The 24,439-nt window shown below is 44.3% G+C and overlaps 1 pseudogene; it reads left to right on the plus strand.

The window, feature by feature from the left end:
- The window catches only part of LOC113095422 (neurogenic locus notch homolog protein 2-like), a 30,787-nt pseudogene extending 7,941 nt beyond the window's left edge, over window positions 1–22,846 (plus strand).
- The last annotated feature ends 1,593 nt before the right edge of the window (window positions 22,847–24,439 follow it).

Here is a 24,439-nt window from a genome sequence, read left to right on the forward strand (position 1 = left end):
CCAATTTTAAAAGTTTCCTTTACTTTCAGCGATAATTTTAGCGATAACTTACTTTCAGCAAGAACGTTTATGTGAAACTCTGGAAGGTTCAGTTCCTGTGAAAGTCCTGTCCTCACAAACCCCCTCCCTCTCAGCTCTCTCCTCAGCCATGGGTTACTGTTGCCAGGCTACAGCAGAGGCCTGTTGGTTCGTTTGAGCACAGGCCTGAAAGCCCGGCTGTTTGGGCCACTGCTCCCCCGTCCTTAAACAATAGGGTTCTGACTACTTTAGCTCTTTTATTTGGCCCACAAAGTGCTCCCCTACCCCCACATTGGTTCCTCTTTGAGAAGATGGGGAGCTGGGAGGGGGCAGTTGGGGGAGGGGGAACAGGCTCTAGTTGGCAGTTTGGTGTCAGTATGGGCTCTTCACAAAGGAATGGAGCGGCTATATGCCAGACACTGCCATAGACTTTTTTTTTCTTAGGGGACTTTCGTCATTTTGAAACCCGGAAAGTTGCTTTAAACCTCAGATTTTCATTGTTTTCAAAGCAAACAAAACAGGGTTTAGTTTCAGTGACATTAATAGCAGGTGACCTACACTCAATTTACTTCCTACTAAGCAAAGAGTTGACTTTGTGAAATACATGGTTATTGTCTTTCACCTCAGTGTGGGAAGGATGGCTTCAAGTACCCAGGACATTTGAATCCTGTTGGGAACTCTCTCGTGCTTGGTGCCTCCTGGACCATGACTGACCAGATAAAGCTCTTTCAGGGAGAAGTGGTGTGTTTTTGCTTCCCGTCCACAGGTGTTGTGACCTTAGACGATTGTATGGTATTGTTGTAAAGAGAATAGTGTCAGGTGACATTGCCACAATGACCCTGAGATCAGAAAAAACAGAATTGGGTTTCAAAAGCAAGCAGAGATGCCGAGCTTCACATACATGTATCATTCCGTCAGCATCCAAAAAGCCCCTGTGTGCATGCATATATAAGTTACAAAAGTCCTTGAGAGTCCAAAAGGCTGTCAGGTCCCATGAACTTCTTTTGATATGGTATGTAGATACACCTATACAATATTTTTGAATGAGGCCCTATCCATTGTTTTTCCAATCTGACATATCTTGTGGTTTCTCAGCATCCTTGGAGAGGAAAGTGTTTGTAAGTCACTCAGTGTGTTTGAGTGTGCATGTGAGGTATTTGTGGAGGTGTTTTACTGCATCAATGCCCTGAGCTGTTTGTTTTTCTCTGTTAAGAATCATTTCTTAATTGTCACCCTTGTCCGTCTGCTTCATTAACCTACGATCAACAGTATCAGGGAAAGCGTGCTGTGACTGTGTGGCTATACTTGTGCATGTGATCTAACAGCCTGCATTCATGTGTGTGTGTTTCTGCACATCTGTTTGGAGATTTGCTGACAGAATAGTGCCATTGTTTTGGGTGTAATCCTTTAAAGAAGCAGAGAGAAGGCAGATATCCAAAATGGTGCAAGCAGATGTGAACAGTTGTTTAGTGCTATTTGCAGCTGGCATGAACCATCATTGGTGTTGTGACATTGGGGGATTACTGTTTTTGCCCTCTTCCTACCTCAGCCTTGTCTGCTCTGATATTACTTAGGGGCCAGGGGTCAAGTCTTGGTGACTCAATAGTCATTTGACTCAATAGTCATGCTGAGTAACATCCCACACCTGGATAAAAGCGAAACAGCTCATTTCCATCCATATGACACTCAAATTGTCCAAATTTTCTTTGTCGAACATCCTCACTCATGGTGGAGTTCCTGCCAGGTTGAAGGTCCTTTACAATGAGTTATTTTTCACTCTGAAAGCTCTGATAAGACTCTTGGCTGTATGTTTTTGGATGACTGATATGCACAGCCAAGGCCCAGACAAAAGAATGTGTGTTTTGGCTGCAGAACACCGTGTGAGGACAAATATCCTAACCTCCCCCTGCTGCTACTTTACCAATATCTACACATTCTCACACACTTAATAAGTATGGAACTTCAGCACTGATACACACACACACACACACACACAAAGAGAGGCAATGAGTTCCAAAACTCTCACACACATGCAAGTTATCATGTTTTGAAGGCCAGAGGCTCCCTTACGTTGTGTATGGAAATAGCACTTGTCAATAGGGAAGCACCGATCATGATTTTTCAATTCCGATACCGATTTTTTACTAGTAAAACTACATAGAACTGGCCTTAAATGAAAAGATTAACTGTAACCATGTGAAATTAAAGGCAACAACTGCATAGTTCTACAGTCCAAACAACACGATCAACAAACATTCAATAAGATGTTTCTTAATCAGCATTCAGTATTTGTTTTAGTTTTTAAATTTGGTTTTAAATAAAAGAAAAGTGAGACTAAATAAAAGTATATATAAATAAATTATTCCAAAATGTTAAAATAATGTTGGTGGGAATAAAACAAAGATGCAAAGTGTCTTTACTTGATCCAATGAAAAATAAATAACTATTGGCTCAAGTTTAAAAAACTTGATTATTGAATCATAGAACCAATTTTTTTAATTGGACGAATGAAACACTTTGCATCTTTGTTTATACGCACCAACATGATTTTAACATTTTGGAATGAAATTGGATAACAGTTGGATGAATGAAACACTTGTTTTAAGTGTGCTACAGCAGGATATTTTTAAATCAAATTAAGTCGATGCAATTTTAAGGTAAAATAAAAAATAATCATCCTATACAGAACTGTTTACTTATGGCTTTTCAAACGTGTATGTAAGTTGTACTTTACAAAAAAAAAAAAAAAAACAACATTTTAGTTTTGTCACAGTTTAGTCATCAGTTTGCTTCTCATCCAACACGCGAGAAGTTGATCTGAACATCCTTCACTGTCTCTGCTTGTGCAGGGCGCGGACAGGTACATACGCTCATGCAGCTTCAATGAGCACAGGAAAGGGGCTTTTATTTGTGCGCCAGTACACCAACATAGCTTCCTGCTATCTGTGCCTCAGACATGTAGCTCTGCACTTCCAGCTCTGAACGGCTTCACGTGTCCTGCGCACAGATTTCAAAATACTTCCACACAAATAACATGATAGCGAATGATTACAATGTAGTCTGTGCACACTTCCTGAAAAAATCGGCCGCAAAAAAAACAAACACTGATCGCATATTTTAAGCAAAAACCGTCCGGTTCCGATTTATGGCTGGTCAACCGGTGCATCCCTACTTGTCAATGCATCTAGAAGTCCTCATAGCCCAGTGACTCTTTGAAATCCCACGAGCAGTTCCTCAGTGATTGTGCCCATTGTTATCTGTCCAAAAAGTTTATCTTTTGTTTGACCTCTTACTGGCCACACTTATGTACAAAAGGTATGTTTTTGTTTTGTTTTTATTACAAATTTTGTAACAAAGATATATAAAAATAGCCCAGTTATAAGGTGTACCCAAGAATCTGACCAATGTGGTCTTCATTGCACATTCCTAACAGCTCACACATGCACTCACATGCCATAGACAGGAGAACAACAGGTTGTAAAGTAGGCTGTGTCTAGGCATTTTTCGCCATTTAAAGGCCCATTGCCTGGAATGGATATTTTTTTAAAGGCTTGAGTATCAGACTGCATGCTAGTTGAACCTCTTTTTGTGCCACAACTCCTAGTTTCATTTTTTTCATGACCCCCGAGATTCCAGACATAGTTAATTTGCCTCTAAATAAACCCAGCCAAGCCATGACAAATAGCCAAGGGGATGAAGGGTAGGGGGTGATTGGTGGGGTGTCAGGCTTGCTCGGTCGTCTGTGAGGTTGCCACAGCAACAGGGATCTGGGATTCAGAAAGAGTGTGAGTGTTTTCAGAGCAGGAGACGAGGGATTACAGGAAATATGACATGACATGACTCTCCGTACCGGACTCTTCCCCCATCCCACCCTCCGAAAGACATTCTCTTCCCTAACAGACGCCCCCGATCCACCCCCCACTACACTGCCTGACATTATCATCACAATCAGACTGCTGACCTCTGACATTTGACCTCCCGGCATGTGAAGGGTTCATAGGGAAAAGCAGTGTGCCGCATTGCTGATTTCAGGAGATGGTATTCATGAAGAATTCTCTTACTGCTGCTCTTTTTCTTACTTGTGTTGGGGGGAAACCCGAAAAAGAAACTCCACATGGACATGTAGTCTTGACTTATTTTTACATTTGATGTAGCTGGATGAATTGAAACAGATTAATAACAGACATGATTAATTGTGTTTTTGATATATCATCCTTCGGTTTGATCCATAGGCCTCTTTTGCTTCAAATTCTCAGACTTGGAGAGAAAAAAAAAACTTTGGCCAGCAAATAAACTCTTGTGTTGTGAAGTCAACATAATTACTATTAAGCAGACATCACTAATGATATGATTGAAACAAGTTCACTTTTTTCTTTTCTTCACTCTTAAGCACTGAATTTTATCCATAACATAACAGTTTCTGTTAAGAATCCGACATAAATCTCTTAAATCGTGAGACTTGGGACTTCAAGCTTGGCTCTCTTATATCTGTTTTTGGGTTCCAGTTCCAGAATAGTATAATACTCCCATGTGAAACATTTCTGTAGGTGTGTCCTCCAAACAGCAGAACACTGTGGCGTCATCCTCTATTGTCTTGCTGGGTTAGAAAAACTGTTGTCACCACAGTTAAAAGTATCTCTAGTTTTGATAAAAACGCTTGAATGGACCTTACATTTCCTAAAAGGCTAGCAGGCACTCGTTGTGGTGCAGCAGAGGTCTAAAATGGCACCCCCTATAGGCCAAGCCCTTATTTGAAGCCCTCACTGCTTCAAATAAGTGTGGGAGAGGAGACACCAGCCACAAAAGAGGCAAAACCAGAAAGCTGCAGATAGCTCAGTGTAAAAAGTGGTCATCCTGTAACAGAAAGAGGAGGAAAAGCCATTGTTGTCTCTGCCCAGGGGTTGTTTTACAGTGAAGAGAGAGAGGGCCTGAGGGGGGACACCCGGAGAACAGACCATCCCAGTGCTTGTCATCAGCTTCAAACTGTGTTTTTGATGTGGGAGGTTTTCCTGTGGCGGGGCTCCCTGTGTGGGTGTAGGGTTACCTAACACACACTGGCTTCTCAAGCCTAGCTTACCAAAGGTCCCAGAACCCATGAGAGGGACTGTCTTTATTAAGCACAATTTTTTTATTTTATTGTACCTGTTCAGTTTCAAGATAACCGTCCTGCACTAAAAAGCACAGAATTAGAGCAGAAAGAACTGCATTCAACTGACACAAAGTGGCTTGACCACCATCTCATACCTATGGGTTGTTGTCTCCTGTCTTTTGAATGATCTCCTTTGTCAGGTTAACACATTGAACATTGTATACTGTTTGCAAGCTCTCATGGGTAAACACAGGTAATTCTGCCATTCACAACTGTGCTTTACTATTGAATGCAGTGGAGAGATTGGGAAATCTGTAATAATCCTGGAATGCAAACTGGCATGGACAGAAGCATGCTTTCTGGATCAGAATTCCAGTAGACTGTGGAAAGCTGGCTCTGCTGTTATAGTCAAGGCAAACATATATGCAACATCTGGTTGATGCATGAAATGGACTACTTTTCCATGTTTGTGCCTGTGTGTGTGTTATCACCTGCTCACTAACCTTTTATTATTATATTATATTGTATTATATTAAGATATTTCATATTTAGCGGTTAGATGTTCTGCGCATGAGTTGGGTGAGATTCTTGACCTGGGCTTTTGATGTCCCACTAAAATGCTTCTATATGTTCATGTTTTAAGTTTGTGCCCCTCGACAGATGCCGGCCTGGTTATATTGGTTTGCTCTGTCAGCATGTGGACCCCTGTCATCGCTCGCCTTGTCTAAATGGAGCAGCTTGCAAGAGCCAGGTGGCCAACGGAATCTCACAGTTCACCTGTGTGTGCCAGCGGGGTTTCAGAGGTAACGATGAGGGTGTCTTCTTGTTGTCATGATATACAGTTTGTGAAAAATATAGGTCTGTTTGTGAACGACGCTTCTTGTGTTTGCAGGTCAGGATTGTTCCTTGATTGATGCATGTGCCACAAACCCCTGCGCCAATGGTGCCCGTTGCACCAATTGGAATAATCACTACAACTGCTCATGCCCACCTGGGTATCAGGGCAAGAACTGTCGCAATGATATTGATGAATGCCGCAAACCCGGAAAGTGCCTTAACGGTGGCATCTGCACGAACACACATGGCTCATTCCGCTGTGAGTGCCTTGCTGGGTACAGCGGGCGCACATGTGAGGTGCCCACCCAGCCCTGCGCCCCCTCACAGTGTCTCAATGGGGGCACCTGCCATCAGACCGGTGACCACACCTACGAGTGTGCTTGCTTGCCAGGTACAAACAGACAAAAAAACACGCAGACATTCATGTAGACACACCCTTTATCATATTCCCATACTCATTCTCATCCATTGGATTCGGGGTTTCCCAAAGCTTCTGGACTTTCCAGGCAGTGATACCTCATGCTTTGCTATAAATAGCTCAGACTGAGTGAGAGAAGGATACACTGGAGAATGAGTGAGCAAGAGAGTAAAAGCGTGGTAGAGAGAAAGCGAGTGGGCTGCTGTGGCAGGAATTTACTTTATGGCCTTTCTGCTCCCCTCTGGGGAGCAAGCAGGAAATGTCCCTCGCCAAAGAGGAAGTCATTGAAACTGTGAGAGATTATGAAACAAGCAAACATGGCAGGGAGTAGGGCCCTCTGGAGCAGAGCTCTGTCAGGTCCTGACTTTGCCGCTGTGGGAACCGCCGTGAGAATATGTAAACACTCAACACCCACTGAACCTTTTTACTGCTCACTTTACTGTGTACATCAATTCATCAATAGCTCTGGGGCAGGATTGAGTGGAAGTTCTTAGGTGTGCCGGGGAAGTGAGGAATAGATCAGATACTACAGTTACCTCCCTGTTTCCGGTGTCATATCATTTCATTTCTCCACCTAGGCTTCAGGGGACACAACTGCGAGGAGAACGTTGATGACTGCCCTGGACACAAGTGCATGAATGCTGGGATCTGTGTAGATGGTGTCAACACGTACAATTGTCAGTGTCCACCTGAATGGACAGGTAAATACACACCTTTTCTTTTTTACGTTTACTTTTAATTTTCTAATTAAAATAATTCGACATTGGTCTTTCTTTCCATAGGCCAGTATTGTGCTGAGGATGTAAACGAGTGCCTCATGCAGCCCAATGCTTGTCACAATGGTGGCACATGCTTTAACACTATTGGAGGACACACCTGTGTATGTGTCAACGGCTGGACAGGGGACGACTGCAGTGAGAACATCGACGACTGTGCTACAGCTGTCTGCTTCAACGGGGCCACGTGTCATGACCGCGTGGCCTCCTTTTTCTGCGAGTGCCCAGTGGGCAAAACTGGTATGACTGTTTTTGACATCACTCCTTATTTTTATGTTTTGTCCATTGTCCTCAGAGTCACATTCTGCTGTCCCTACAGGTTTGCTCTGTCATCTGGATGATGCTTGTGTCAGTAATCCCTGCAATGAGGGCGCAGTGTGTGACACTAACCCTCTGAACGGCCGGGCTATCTGCACCTGCCCTGCTGGCTTTGTTGGTGGAGCCTGCAACCAAGACATGGATGAATGTTCTATTGGTAAATTTACTTCATTGTGAATGCCTCCCTCTCTAATTGATTCTTTCGGTCTCTTCCTATTTTTGTCTTTGTCAATAGAGAGTAAGTATTAACTGACTCCTCTTTTGTGTGCCAGGTGCCAACCCTTGTGAGCATTTTGGGAAGTGTGTAAACACGGAGGGCTCATTTCAGTGCCAATGTGGACGGGGTTACACTGGCCCTCGCTGTGAGATTGATATCAATGAGTGTCTTTCCATGCCCTGCCAGAACGATGCCACCTGCCTGGACCGCATCGGCGAGTTCACATGCATCTGTATGCCTGGTATGTCAGTGAACTTGACCTTGACTTACTCAGAAACATTCAATCGGCCGCTAATCAATGTGGACTCCCAGACTGTATGACTGTGTAGACCTACTTAAGAAAACATGCAAAGGACAGAGAAGGTTTCGTTATGCAATAACGTATCACATTGTGGTCATTTGCGAAGGAGTAATCAATTGAAATAGAAAAACTCAGTCCACATGGGTGAGTGACAGAAACCACAGACCAATATTGGCTTTGTGTCTTCAGCACACGTTCGGTAAAAACGTATACCTTGCACGACATGCATCTTTGGGTTTTTTGGGGAACTATACAAATCGGTGCTGGGAGCGGGGTGTATTGGGCAATCTGGGAGAGAGGGGGAGGAGTGTGCAGTGAATTATAATGAGATCTTGAGTGGTGGGAATGGAGTGGAACAATGGGGCCCCTCTGTGCTCCGTTCCTCGCCCTTCACACATAGAGGGAGAGCAAACTTTTTCCCAGCACTTTCATCCCCTTCCCCCACTTCTGCTCATACGCCTTTCAATTCCACAGACACCTCTTCTTCCCCACCCTCCTTATCATCGCCGACTTGGCCCTGGCTCACGTGGAGGGGCCAATTCTTTCTGATTCCATGCCGCCGTCAGTGCTCTGGCCCCGGCCCACACTCTGTTTCACCTGAATGGGGGACACACACAAGAGCAGCACTCTGCTGATTATAGAACATGTGTGTTCTCAATGGAGAGATGACCACAGGGCATCCTGCGGACAGTAGGGTGTGGTGCTTCTAGTAAAAGCAGGGCCCCCAGTTTGCATAGATAGAGCAATTCTCCATTTCCTCTGAAACATGAACTTGCTGTAGGGTGCAGTGTAGCAGAACATCTCAATGTGCGTCTGCGGGCCCCTGTGTTGTGAGAAGCTGCAGTCTGAGATCTGTCTTCAATGCATCAAGGGTTAGAACTGTGTTTCACTCTGCCTGTCTCTCTACCAGGCTATCAGGGGAAGTACTGTGAGGTGGATGTTGACGAATGTGAGAGCAACCCCTGCGTAAATGATGGCATCTGCCGAGACATGGTCAATGGCTTCACGTGCACCTGTCAGCCAGGTAAGAAACATTTTCCCAGAATAAACAGTATGTGTCAAAAGAATCCAAAAAGTTCACTTGTGTGGTCGCTTAACATACAATCTTGATTCATGTAATATCAGGCTAAACCCAACTTTTCCCCCTAGTCTTTTTTCGTAATTACTCATTAGAGTGAGGTCTTGAGCGCTATGCAACTGCGTGCCCAAACAAAGACACCATTGTGGCACCTCTACACAAGCACCCCTCCTCTTCCCAACTTGTCCATAGAGAAGGGACGGCAGTCTCACCCGTCTCCCTCTGCATAGAGGTGGTGGGGGGGAACAGCAGCCCTGCTAATGAGATTCTTTTCCATGTCCGCAATTTACATCTGGGGCAGACAACCCCGCACCCCCCATTTAGCTATTGAGCCAGTAGCGTTTGTGCAAGGAAAGAGGGAGGGCCACTGGCCTCCAAGAAAACAATTCTAGCATCTCCCCCTCTAACCTTCTGCCCTGGGCATCAACATAGATCCCATCATAACACTGTTAATCAACACAGCAGCCTCTAAAGATGCAGAAATGAACATTTCTGTGGGGCCCCAGCCTTTTTTATGTACTTACTAGCACGTTTTCCCAGACAAGGGATATCAGTCAGTGTTTAAGGCCCACTGCCCCCTCAGTGCCTACACGACTGCTCATTTTCCAGATAATGTCATTTTAATCACTGCAAAAATGTGAAGAAAATTGATTAATGTCTGCCAATGTACATATAATATGTCAGAACATATTTAGACATAGGCCCAGCTCTAAAAAATGATCCACACGCACAGAGATCCTATCTAGAATAGTACTAAAAAAAAAACTAGTACAGGCGAGATTGTGATTGTTGGATGGATTCAGAGAATAAAAAACTCCGGTATTCGCTCCAAGTCAGATGTTTTAAATTCTGTTTATCAACAGTCTGGAAGAGAATCAAGCCACAGTGTATGTTAATAATAATGAACACCACTTAGATCATAAATTCAAATGGAGATTCAGCAAAGCTTCTTTGAAATCTCAATTTCACTTTAGCTCCAAATAATTCAAGGTGCGGACACCTCCAACTAGACCGAGCTCTACTGCCCCCAAAGCTGAACCTAATGACCCGACCAGTGTGTGGAGCTCACCTTTGCTGCCTTAGACTGACCTCTAACCCCTATGTTTGCCTGTCCCAGGGTTTACTGGCACCATGTGTCAGATCGACATTGATGAGTGCGCCAGCACTCCTTGCCAAAATGGAGCCAAGTGCATTGACCGTCCCAATGGATACGAATGCCGCTGCGCTGAAGGTAAGCTGCTAAATGAAGATGTCTGTCTGATTGTGTGTGCCTGCTGTGAAAGAGCTTGGTGGAGCCCTTCAGGGTTCAAAGTCAAAATCATCAACACTGACTAGATCTATACACCTGAATGTAGTGATCTCAGGGTCAAATGCTTTTTGTCTATATGATCGTACTGCTGGGCAGGCTGACGAGAAGCCCCAAATCCCCCTCCTTTGCCCTGCAGACCCCAATGTCACAGGGTCACCAAGGCCGGCAGCTGCTGATGAGGGGGGTTACGCTCCGTCATCACCCCGACATCTGTTCATCTGTAACCCACAATGCATACCCACACAGCACCGTATGGCATAACCAAAACTCCCAGCATTCACTTTCACATAGTTGTGCCTGCAGGAATGGCCTGTAGGGTTTCTGGTTTTCTGGTTTTCATTTATCCAACAAATTAGCATGAACTTGAATGTGAATGTTTTGGGCTTAAGATACAGTACATACTGCATGTGTCACTAGGCTTTGAGTACATGGAGTTTGTGTATTGTCTGAAGCAGCCTGCTGTTTGGTATTCTCCGTGCTCCAGTTCCCCTCTGCTGAGCTGTCCCGTTAGCTGGGACATAGGGTATTGTCCTGCTGCTCGAGGGGACAAAAGCAGGTCTGTGAGGCCTGTGAAGGGCTCTCTCTCTCTCTCTTTCTCTCTCATCACCACAGCCCAGCCCTGCCCTGCTACCCACAAGGCCAATGCCTTGACAGTTGGCATGGAAACCACGGGAACAGAGACTCCAAACTGTAGAACCTTTCACGAGAGAGAGAGAAAGAAGGAAACGGAGGTAGCAGACAGAAAAGAGAAAAAGAAAATGGATTGAGACTAGGGAAAGAGTAGAGACATTTTCAAATCAAAAAAGTAAGTGGGGGCAGTCAAGGGGTGCTGGTAAAGAAGGATAAAGGGTACAAGCGAGACCGAGGAAGTATTTACACCCCAGACAAAAACAACAATAAAGGGTATTGAATCACTCATGCAGACTTGGTGAGCTACGGTGGTCATGAGCAGACAGTAAGCATATGGAAATAGTAGTAATGAGGACAATGCAGTTTCGTCTCACCTAGCTTGTGCAGTAATGGTCCGCAGAAGGGAAATTGTTCCTGACAGGCAAGAACCACAAACACAAACGAAGCTGTAGAGCAGCAGAGACTTCATGCAAATTTGATACCTCTCCATTTTTACCACTTTGCCGAGCCCTTGAGATGTCGGGCTAACAGAAAAGTACCATTCTCTGCTCATTCACCCCTACACATCTCCTCCTTGTCTCTGCAGGTTTTGAGGGAAGGCTGTGTGAGAGTAACATCGATAACTGCAAGCCTGACCCGTGCCACCATGGCACTTGCGTAGATGGCATTGCCAGTTACACTTGTAACTGTGAGCCGGGCTACACTGGCTACCGCTGCGAAAACCAGCTCAACGAGTGCCACAGCAACCCCTGCCAGAATAGTGGCAAATGTGTGGACCTAGTCAACAAGTATATCTGCCAGTGTCAACATGGCACATCAGGTGAGGGATGATGTATCAGTAATTCAGCTGTATTTGTTACATTAGATTTTGTTTGTTACATATTAAAGAAGGTTTTTGCTTCCCACACAGGTACCAACTGTGAAATCAACTTCGACGACTGTGCTAGCAACCCATGTGACTACGGAATATGCAAAGATGGCATAAACCGCTATGAATGTGTCTGTAAACCTGGCTTTTCTGGTGAGACAGGGAGAGACCCCCCACCCTCTTTTTTATACAAATTAAAGTAAGCTTTTGGATTCCGGGATTAAACCCCACTATAAACTTCTCTTCCTTTCAGGGCCTCAATGTAAAGATGAGATTGATGAGTGCCAGTCTAATCCCTGTCGCAATGGAGGAACCTGTGTAGATGATGAGAACGGCTTCCACTGCCAGTGCCCTGAAGGCTTCCATGACCCATTCTGTTATTCACAAGTGGATGAGTGTGCCAGCAGCCCATGTTTGCATGGGACCTGCAGGGACGATCCTAATGGGTAAAGCTCCATAACCGACTTTAAAACCAGCAGGAAGGTATTAAATGGAGACGTGCTTTGAGTGTGACTCTTGTTTGCATTGCTCCTGCAGCTATCGATGTGATTGTGAGCCTGGATGGGTTGGTAAGCACTGCGACCTAGACCGAAACGATTGTTTGCCCAGCCCCTGCCAGAATGCAGGCACCTGTTTCGACCAGCTCAATGGTTTCACTTGCAAGTGTCGGCAGGGTTTTAGAGGTGAGATATATACTAAGTATGCATTTTATAATAAAAAACAAACTTTTTTTTTACACATTATTCCACTAAAAAGAAAAGATTTCTTCTCTAATTTAATTCAACCTCTACCACTGAAAAGGGTGTTATGATTCCCCAATAAAGCATTAAAACTCCCCCTACTGCAAGTTCTTAAAAATTGCACTCTTCTTGCCAATAGCTACATTCTGACAGCTGTCTCCCATCCTCAGGTAACTTATGTCAAGTGAACATCAATGAGTGTGCCTCCAGCCCATGTCTAAATCGGGGAACCTGTATGGACGGAATCGCCAGTTTTACATGTCTCTGTGAGCCACCTTATAGCGGACCCACCTGTGCAGAGCTGCTCACACCTTGTACTCCAAACCCCTGTGCCAACCATGCTTCCTGTGTGCACACACCTGACTACCTGGGCTACCAGTGTAACTGCCAACCCGGATGGCAGGGTAAGTCACTTAAACACGTTTCAATTCAAGTCTATAAGAACTGAGTTTGCTAAAGAATGTCTAACTTCAAGTGTCCTTCCCACCACAGGTCAGTTGTGTAACATTGACATAAATGAATGCACATCTAACCCCTGTAAGAACCGCGGGACCTGTACCAATACTTTGGGTGGCTATGTGTGCTCCTGCCGTGCTGGCTACTCCGGACCCAACTGTGAGACTGATATTAACGACTGCTCACCAAGTGAGTCAAACTCAATAGAAACCAGGTTTTTATAGCTGGTCTCGCAAATGAAAGGGTCCAACTTTTCTTCAGCACAGTTGGCGTGGTCTAATAGTGTTTTTGGTTTTGTCAGACCCCTGTCTAAACGGAGGATCCTGTACAGATGGAGTAAACTCATTCCGCTGCAGCTGTCTGCCAGGCTTCACAGGGGCACACTGTGCTACCGAGGTAAATGAGTGTCAGAGCAACCCCTGCAAGAATAGAGGCACTTGCACCGACTACGTCAACAGCTACACTTGTACTTGCAAACCTGGCTTCACAGGCCTACTCTGTGAGACCAACATACCAGACTGCACTGAAAGGTAAGTCTGTGAAGTCCCTCATGCCTTATAAAAGGATATGTAGCTACTAGTAGCTCATAAACAAATAATCTCCTTGTTTTAGCTCCTGTTTTAATGGAGGCACCTGCACTGATGGGATCAACGGCTTCAAATGTACCTGCCGGTCAGGATTCACTGGAGACTACTGCCAGTACGAGGTGAACGAGTGTGACTCTCAGCCATGCCTTAATGGAGGAGTGTGTCAAGATGCCCTTGAGTCATATCGCTGCTCGTGTCCAAAAGGCTACTCTGGCCCCCGTTGCCAGGTATTAATTCCAGATCATGCCATAATCGAAACATAATTCTAATAATTCCAATTCCATAATTCCAGTTTTCTAAAATTAAATTAAATTAAAAAAAATATTGCAATAGTAGAATACGAATTTTAAATCAGTGATAGAATAGAATCATTAAAATAAATTATAGAATAAAATATCTCTTTTTATCTCTTTTTTTAGTATCCAGTTGATTGGTGCAGGCCTTCTAACCCGTGTAAGAATGGTGGTCGCTGCAGACAGAAAGATGCCTCCTTCACATGTGACTGTTTGGGAGGCTGGTCAGGTCATTATTGTGACATCCCAGGAGTGTCTTGTGAGGTTGCAGCCAGACAGAGAGGTATATCAAATTGCATATGACTTTATTTTACGAATACAGTATAAACACCTTGATAACGGTCAACGCTCTCACACACAGGACTCCAAACAGATGAGCTTTGCCACCATGGTGGACACTGCGTCAATACTGGCAACACGCACTACTGCAAATGTCCCGCTGATTACACAGGCAGTTACTGTGAGTACCAGTTTGACCACTGTGAGGACAAACCTTGCCTCAATGGTGCCACCTGTAGGAGCTACATGGGAGGATTCACCTGCGATGTGAGTCATCTTACCACTGCTACAAATAGCATATATTATCACTGCACTAGTATAAAGCCTAATTACCTGAAGAAATCTCAGAACTGATATTGAACTTGAAATGCTTTTTCTCTAGTGCATGCCTGGTTATGAGGGGGACAACTGCGAGAGAGAGGTCAATGAGTGTCAGTCTCATCCGTGTCAGAATGGAGGAACCTGCATTGACCTGGTGGGACATTACATCTGCTCCTGCCCTCCAGGCACACTGGGTAAGATAGATTTCTAAAATCACGGTAAAAAAAAATTAAAATACTTGACCTGGAGTAAAATGCATAGAATCTCAGGTGCAAAAATCTAAATATATAAAACCTTAAACTTTGGGTTCGGTAAAGTTATTTGTTTGATTAATAAAACAGTAATGTTGTAACAACTTAAAATAAGTGTTTTCAGTTATAAAATAATTTTGTTTTCCTGGGAAGCAAAGCAGCCATTAATCCAGTCTTCAGTGTCTCGTGATCTTTCAGAAATCATTCTAGTATGCTTGATGTTCAATATCAGTAATTATTATTATCAATGCTGAAAACAGTTGTGCTGCATATTATTTTGATATCCTATATTTATTTAGGATTATATGAAGAACAAAGCAAAAATAACATTTAAACATGTAAAATAGACCTTTTTTTAAACATTATACATTAGTCATTTTTGTTTAAAGTTTAAAGCATATTTGATGAAAGTAATAATTTCAAGATAAAAATCTTACTGACCCCTAACCTTTGAATGGTCATGTACATAGTTACACATAGGTTGGAATAAGGTTACTGTAATATTTGTATTATTACCTTTTTAGGGGTCCTCTGTGAGATAAACGAGGATGACTGTGCAACTCCCTCATGGCCTCGGGGGATGCCCAAGTGTCAAAATAATGGCACCTGTGTGGACAGGGTTGGAGGGTACAGGTGTAACTGCCCTCCCGGCTTCACTGGAGAGCGCTGTGAGGGAGACATCAACGAGTGCCTTTCCAGCCCCTGCAACCCCTCCAACAGCTTGGATTGCATACAGTTGCCCAATGATTACCAGTGCGTGTGCAAACCCGGCTTCACAGGTGAGAGATGACTAAAAACTGAAAAGCGTTTCTCTGAGTTACATATACAACATTGTAATGTGTCTAAATTCTCACTTCATCATGTCTTCAGGACGAGGGTGTCAGAATAGATTCAGTGTGTGCGAGTCTCAGCCCTGTAAGAATGGAGGAGTATGCTCCGTGTCCAGCAGCTCACCTTTGGGATACACTTGCACCTGTCAGCTTGTGAGTATCCAGGCCTTATATCATTATGGTCTTCTTGTTTCCATCTTTACTGTACTGTTAAACTTCAAAAGCAACTAGTTGACGCCTCCTTGTCTCTTTCTCAGGGGTATGCAGGCGCTAACTGTGAGAGGAGCATGAACTGCAAAGAGCTGCCTTGCTACAATGGTGGCAGCTGTATTCCCACCTCAAGAGGTGCACGTTGCACCTGTATTCAGGGTTTTGGCGGGCCGCTGTGTCAACACCGCAGCAATGAGGGCTGCTCCTCCAAACCTTGCCGCAATGGAGGCTTGTGTACAAAGGAAACCAGCTTCCCATTTTTCCACTGCCAGTGCATCAGTGGCTGGAAAGGCATACGATGTGAACAGGAACAGGAAACCAGGCTGCTGCCACTTCCTCATCCTTGCCCTATTGCTGAATGTCATGGCAAGGCCAATGACGGTGTGTGTGATAAAGAGTGCAATTCGTTCGCCTGCCGCTGGGATGGAGGTGACTGCTCTCTGGCTATGAACCCCTGGGCACGCTGCTCAGACCCTCGCTGCTTGCGGCTCTTCAACAATAGTCAATGTGATGAGTTCTGCAACAATGCTGAGTGCCTTTATGATAACTTTGACTGCAAGAACAAAGAGAAAGTCTGCAAGTAGGTCTTGAACTAAGCTTCAATTGTGCTCCATAGGACTGTTTATGATGGTCTCTCACTAATACACTCTCTCTTCCCTCAGCCCCATCTATGAGACATACTGTACAGACCATTACGCAGATGGGCTCTGCGATCAAGGCTGCAATACTGAAGAGTGTGGCTGGGATGGACTGGATTGTGCAAAGAAGATTCCAGAAGACCTTGCGGAAGACCTGCTGGTTATTGTAGTTCTGCTGCCTCCCGAGGAGCTGCTAAGGACAAAAACTGCTTTCCTGCAAAAACTTAGTGCAATACTGCACACCACATTGCGTTTTCGCCTTGATCAGAATGGGGAATACATGATCAAACCCTATAAAGGACATGGTAAACGCAGTAAACGGGAGCTTCAACCTCAGCAAGAGGTTATTGGGTGAGTTGGGGTTGCTGAAATAATCACATTTGTAGAGCAAAATTATGTGTATTTCGCCTCAGATTCGAGTTTATTGAACTTGGAGTGTTGGCCAAAATAATGCAGCTTAGTTTGGAAGCAACCTCTCAGTGAATGGCGCTTCATCCATCGCTGCAATATCGAGAATAACAAACCTTTGCCCCCAAAATTTCACTAACGTGAATGTGCCTTAAATACTCTTTGGTTCTTCTGCAGGTCTATTGTATACTTGGAAATAGACAACAGGCTCTGCTCCCAAGGTTCAAATGACTGTTTCCGGAATGCTAGCAGTGCTGCAGAATACCTAGGTGCTTTGTCTGTTAGGGAGATGTTGAATTTCCCATACCCCCTGAAAGAAGTGCGCAGTAAGTATCCATACTTACACAAACTTAATTGCTTTCTTACATTGGTCCAGCTGTAATTTATTATCATACTAATCATTTCCAATTCTCTTTCAGGTGAAAATAAGAAACCGATTGAAGTTATTCCCGAATGGGGTAAGCTACTGCTAGTAGGAGTAGCTTCTCTCCTCTTGTTGGTTATCTTGATGGTGGGCATGTTGATTGCCCGCCGCAAACGTGAACACAGCACACTCTGGTTCCCTGAGGGCTTCTTCCTCAAGAAGGAAACAAGCAGTAACAAGAACCGCAGAGAACCTGTGGGCCAAGATTCCCTGGGCATGAAGTGAGTCTTTCATGCATTATTAATGCTTTTAATATACCTATTGCCAGTATAATTCATTTGAATATCCCTTTCAAAGGGACTAATTAGCATTCATGACTCTTTTTTAGACACATGCCAAAGACAGTGGAAGAGTCTCTTTTGGCAGATCACAGTGACCAGTGGATAGACACAGACTGCCCAGAGGCAAAACGACTTAAGGTGACAGACCATTTATACTTTCTCTTACGATGTATATGCGTATGCATCAATGAAACAGTTCTGTATCTTAATAATGTTGGCTTTATTTATATACAGGTGGAAGAGCCCAGTATTCTGTCTGATGGTGAGGATGCAGTTGACAGCAGACAGTGGACACAGCACCACTTGGCAGCGGCAGATATCCGTATGCCACCTTCAATGGCTCTCACACCTCCACAGGGAGAATTTGACAGCGATTGCATGGACGTCAATGTCCGAGGCCCTGGTACGATATGTTTTGCAGTTTACTCGTGCTCCTTGGTTAGGTCCAGTTGTCCCAACTGATCAGTGGCCTTGCATAGATAAATTTCAGGTACAATAATAGCAAATGTATTCAAAACATTTACAACATTTTATTTCATATAGATGGCTTCACACCCCTGATGCTGGCATCCTTCTGTGGAGGTGGGCTGGAGCTAGAGGTGACCGAAGATGATGATTCAGAAGAATGCTCCGCCAACATCATATCCGACCTCATTTACCAAGGAGCATCGCTTGCAGCTCAGACCGACCGCACTGGAGAGACTGCTCTGCACCTGGCTGCACGCTATGCCCGAGCTGATGCAGCTAAACGACTCCTAGATGCTGGGGCTGATGCAAATGCACAGGATAACACAGGCCGCACACCTCTGCATGCAGCTGTAGCAGCTGATGCACAGGGGGTTTTCCAGGTAAAGTCACCTACAACCAAATATATGTGTTTATAAGTAGATATGGACTATTGAAACAGTGTCAGTTCCGATGTATAACATAATCTTGCTTTTCTGCAGATTCTGATCAGGAATCGTGCCACAGACCTGGATGCACGCATGTATGATGGCTCCACTGCTCTGATCCTTGCAGCCCGTCTGGCAGTAGAAGGCATGGTGGAAGAGTTGATCACCTGTCATGCAGATGTCAACGCTGTTGATGAAATCGGTAAATGCAACAGAAAAGAAAAAGGATAGAGTTTCATGCTCATTAAGTGAGGTTGCATTGTTTCTGATGCTTCTATTCTCTCTTGACAGGAAAGTCAGCTTTGCACTGGGCAGCAGCAGTCAACAATGTTGAAGCTACAGTTGCCTTGTTGAAGAATGGTGCCAATAAAGATATGCAGGACCTTAAGGTATGCACTTATATTCTTTTGAGGGTTTTAAAGGATTTATCTTCAGCCATGGTGTTCATTTTTACATCTATCTACTATCTTTAGGAGGAAACTCCACTATTCTTGGCTGCCAGGGAAGGTAGCTGTGAGGCTGTAAAGGTGTTGTTGGCTCACTTTGCCAACAGGGAGATAACGGATCACATGGACAGGCTTCCTCGAGATATCGCGCAGGAGCGCATGCACCATGACATAGTACAGCTACTGGATGAATATAACACTGTGAGAAGTCCGCCGGGCCATCCTGGGGCAGGTCACCACCTGTCTGGTAGCCACACCCTCTCACCACTCATGTGTCCTCCCAGCAACTTCCTCCAAGGGCTAAAAAGCACCCCACAGGGTAAGAAGAACCGTCGCCCAGGGGTTAAAGGCATAGGTGGGCAGCACGCTACAAGCCTGAAAGATTCAGCCAAAGGACGCAACAAACGGCTGTCGCTAGACATGCAGAGTGCTTTGCTGGAGAGCTCTGTCACGCTCTCCCCCGTCGACTCGCTGGATTCGCCACGCGGAGGTGCCAGCAATGCCGGCTACATCACCAATCCGACCTCACCGGCCGCCATGCCCTCCCCAGGCCTTTTCCACTCCTCCATGTCTGTCCCATCCACTCCAATGGTGCACAGCAGTATCTTGGATGGCACCAGTCCTTTTGCAGTCTCCCTAGCTCAGCTGAGCGACCTGAGTGATGGTGGGCTCTCCATGCAGGGGCGTGTGGCCATGCAAGGAGGCGGCATCAACCAAGGCCCTCACAACTGTGTGCTGAACGCCGGCCAGATGAGCCTCAACATGGGCATGGTAAGTCCAGTAAGCGTGCCATTTGACTGGCACAACCGCATGCCTCCATCTTCTCAGAGCTGTCAGTCCATGGTCAGCATTATGCATCCAGCAAGTAGCCAAGCAAGCATGATCCCTCAAACACCAACGCTGCAGCAAAGCAGCATGCTCATGCACCAGCAGCAGGTGTTTCGTAATGCCCAGCAGCCCATCCTGCAGCCGACACCCGTCTCCAACACACCCTCTATTAGCCCGGTCAAACTGCCGTCCATTGCAGAGCAGCAGCCACAGCAACTTCACAGCCACGCCCTTACCAACCCAAACCACACCCGCATGAGCTCCTCCACTCCCCCGACCACACAACAGGCACAGCCTCCTCCAGCTTTCTACCAGCCACAGCACCACAGACTCAGCCACCGCAGGCCTCGGCAGCCCCTCAGGCTTCGCAAGCACAGGCTATCCCATCTCAGGCACTCCCGGCACAGGCGAGCGTAAGCACCGCAGGCCCGGAGGATTACCCCACACCGCCCTCCCAGCACAGCTACAGCTCTGCCATGGATGCGACACCCAAGCATTACCTGCATGTGCCCAGTGAACATCCTTACTTGACCCCTTCTCCAGAGTCTCCAGAGCCCTGGTCCAGTCCCTCCCCTCACTGTGTGTCCGATTGGTCTGACTCCACCCCCAGCCCAGCCGTCACGGCTCCTGCTCAGACCCAGATTTCGCATGTCCAGGAGTCCAATGGGAAGATGCAGGTGTTTGCTTGAGCAGCTCAGCCTCCCTTAAATGAATGTGACTCTGAGAGAGTAGGGTTGACAAGCATCACTCTAGAGCTTGTTTTTTACTTACCCGTCAGCCCATTTCCAAGATTTTAATTGGATTAGGATTGACTGTTTTGCATCAAGAAGACCAGCTGCTGGTATCCGCAGAAAGAAAGTTAAAGGGAAATTTGTGTTGTCTTAAAAAGAAAAGACAATTTAATGAAGTAAGACGTTCTGTCACAGATGGACTTGTTTTTTAATTATAAAAAAAGTATATGAAGAATACCACGTCTTTCATTTCAAAGACTTGGGGACACTCCTGAAACTAACAAACTTAAAAAAAAAAATAGATTGAGTGAAAAGTGAAATGTTGAAGGAAATTCCTTTCTTTTTATTTATTGTCTTATGTTTTTTTCCAAACTGCCTTGGGGAGGTTTTCACCCTCTTTCTGTCTCTGTTGTGTTTAGTGACCCCCATAACGACTGCCTTACTACTCCCAATATATTACATGGGACTCATGAGGTCTCCTCAGGTTCAATGTTAGTACTGTTACAAGAGGAGCTACTCATGATTTCTTAGTTTGCCTGTTCCGCCCCAGTTTCATCAGCAGCAATTGACACAGTCAGAACTTATACACCAGGCTTTTAAGTGACACACACACACACACACACACACACATAATGAGATTAGAACTTTTACAAATTTTAGTGATATTTATTTAGTCTAGCTTTCAGAAACAGACTGGCACATGAAAACAGAGGTATATAGAGACCAATACAAGTGAAATATTCTGATTTAAAATGATTTTATATGTTTTGTAAAAGTATTTGTATGAATGTAGAGGGGCATCCGTGAAGCACTTCAAGGGGAAAAGCTTGAGAGAGAGAGAGAAATCACAGTTCAGCATTTATAACAACAGTGCATTAAAGCGCCTCTCTAAAACAGGCCAGTGTTTAGAATGTTTTCAGTTTTGGCGTATCAGTGGAAATGATTTTACTGAACATAGTTTCTTAAGTGACCTCACCGACTTACATAGGCCTGAGCTGGCCAACGCTCTACCCATTCCCTCTCAAAATCCCAGCCAGTCACTGCCTTATAGTCTTGCCTTGTGTAAATTTGTTTTCTGTTTGTCTTTTTATAACCACATTTTTGGAACCACAGTTACCTGTGGAACATTGATGTATTAAGCTGTGTTATAAGGCTGCTGCTTTGCGTCACTTCTTCAGTGACAGCCAACTTCCTTTCCGCTAACATTCCTGAGCAGAACCCACCCACCAGTGCTCGTGGAGACGCTGACCGCTGCGGACCTGATCTCACCGTGTTCCTGAACCCTCACAAGCACTTCATTTCAATACTGAACAGCTGCAGCTGACACCTGACCACTACAAAGTCTTCCTCTGGGGCTTTATGGAGCCGAGGCAGTGTGGTTGATTTAGTTTAATGTAATTTGATCCCTCAGGTCCAGCATTTCCATGTGGTCTAATCATATTCCATGTCCTTTTGGTTTGGATAGCAAGCATATGTGTTGTGTGTTGGGTATGTGGCTAATGGGGTTCTAATGATCTGCTATTGCTCTGTTACTCCTCAGGGAGGTGTTATATAGCATGCAGTGTTGTCTGCATCTTTAGCAGTTCCCACCCCATCATCCTAGACGATGACATCTGTCGTGTCTGGTCAGAAGGCGTGAGATGGGAAACGCTACCATGTAGTGATGCCCCTGGCTTTCTGTAACATGTCCGTATGTTCATCCCTTGTCAATTTTCCCAACTGTAAGACCTGCATTTAATGACACTGACAGCTGTTTTCTTGCTATCGCCAAGAGGGAAACACCCATTTCTCTGAATTATGGCACATAAACATTGCTTTCAGCCATACATTATTATTTTAAATAGTATTTGTGCTCATCTATACTGAATGTGCAGCTATGAAACTGTCAAATCTCCATGGACCACATTTCAAGGTTTTGGAGCCCATTCTGGACCTCTTTGGTTTTCCTACATAAGTACTACTAAGCTTCGCTAACCCAACATAAGTCTTTCTTTCATTCATAACTTTTTCATTTCTCGTGATACAGTTCTCCATATATTTTTGAAATTCCAGTACCTTTCTGTAAATATGTTTCACCTTGTTTAGGTCTACTTGTTTATGAGAAGTCTTATGTTTCTAAGAATGAATATGTACTAAAAAGAACAAAAAGTAAATGTACTTTTTTATTAGCATTATTAAGGTGAGGATGTGACTGTGTATTGGTCTTGCATAACTAGAACAGCCATAGATATTTTCTTTTGTCTATTAATTTCCTATACTTGTTTAAAAGTAGTTTAAAATCATTGTATATAAACAGTTTTTCACAGTTTCTTTCTACAGACAAAGTTGTAAAATATGTTACTTCTAATAAAGCGGTAGAAACTACATTTCACTAATGTCTCATTCTTTTTTTTTGTCTCACCTCTTTTATATTTCCGTACATTCTGGATCTGTCCTGTATTTTGTTTTAGATCAGATCAACTGGGAAACTCCAGCACTTAGCCTATAAACACTCTGTCAAATATCAAACCAAAGCATCTAAAGATTCTCATAATTAAAATAAACTCACTAGATACTCAATGTTAATGATTAAACACCAACAGTCATTCGTGACAAGTAGGGATAACTGCAGGCTGGAGCTACAGTATGGGTGTGGAGAAAGGTCTTTGTGATTGGTCGACAAAGCTGTCTGTCAGGGTGTGGGGGAGTAGGGTTCGGGCTGGGTTAAGGGTAGTTTCTGTTGTACTGATTCACCTTTTGGACACCTGTTTTCGACAGCCCCATTGCTCCAGGCTGCAGCTACCCATGTCTCATTCCTGTAGCAGAGCCTACAGGAGAATTTAAAAGCACAAACTCTAATATTGACACGCCCTCTATCGCTATTCAGTGATATTGCAGCTTCTGCATATGAAGTTTAGCTGACTTGTAGGCATGAGCAGAGCAGTGAGGGAAAAATCTTTGCATGGCAGGGGCAGCTGCCACAATTACCTGCCCCACCGAGTTGTTTGTTTTTGCATGTGTTCTTTCTCATGAGAAGAGGAGCACATGTGGGAAATTGCAAGCTTGTAGTTCAATTAGGCCGTTAAAGGGTAGTTCACCCAAAAATGAAAATGATCCTAGATATCTATGACTTTCGGGGTTATATTAAAAACTATCTTTGATCTTTCAAGCTGTTTAATGGCACTCAGTGGGTGTTGCATGCATAAGTCCAAAAGAAAAAGTGTACAATCAAAAACAAAAGTGTCTCACATGGCTCCGGGGGCTGAACAAAGTTATCCTGTAACGAATCGATGCGTTTTTATAAGAAAAAGAACCATATTAAAAAGATAATAATCACTTTAATCTAGCATGTGCTCACTGTTGTACAGCAGCTCCAGGGGGATGATGAATGATGCCCGGCTTTCCCCTTGCCTCAGAAGTGACAAACGCAGAAGTGCAGGAGAGAGATCAAAACCGACAGCTTGTGATGAAACGTGGCAAACTTAGACCTTCCCTGACTTCTGAGGTTGTCAACAGCCCTATTCGGACAGTAATTGTCTCTCATGTGCATGTCTGTATTTACATGGCAACTCATGGATTTGGTTGGCGATTGTTTTTCACAGTGCATAAACTAATCTCCAATTTCATTACATCCAATCATTTCTCCCACTTTCTGTTATGGAGCAGTGATGAAATATTGTTTTTATAAATAGCCTACTTATCAGCATTTTTAAACATGTCCCCCTTAGCATGCAAATTAGTTAAATGCTGTATGGTGTTCGGCAGTGGTAAAATAAAAAATTAAAATGGTATTTTCAATAGCTGTGGATTCGGACGACAAATTAAATTACATGATTTTGGTAAAATAGTATTTTGCCGGGGATTTTTACACTAAAATCATCGACTAACCTATGTAAATGTTAAAAATTGCTATTCCTATGAGAAGCAATTGAATTCCAAATCTTTGGAAGAATTATTTTTATGTTGAGGACATTTTTGGAAAGTC

This window comes from Carassius auratus, unplaced genomic scaffold, assembly GCF_003368295.1.
Source record: "Carassius auratus strain Wakin unplaced genomic scaffold, ASM336829v1 scaf_tig00215723, whole genome shotgun sequence".
Lineage (NCBI taxonomy): Eukaryota > Metazoa > Chordata > Actinopteri > Cypriniformes > Cyprinidae > Carassius > Carassius auratus.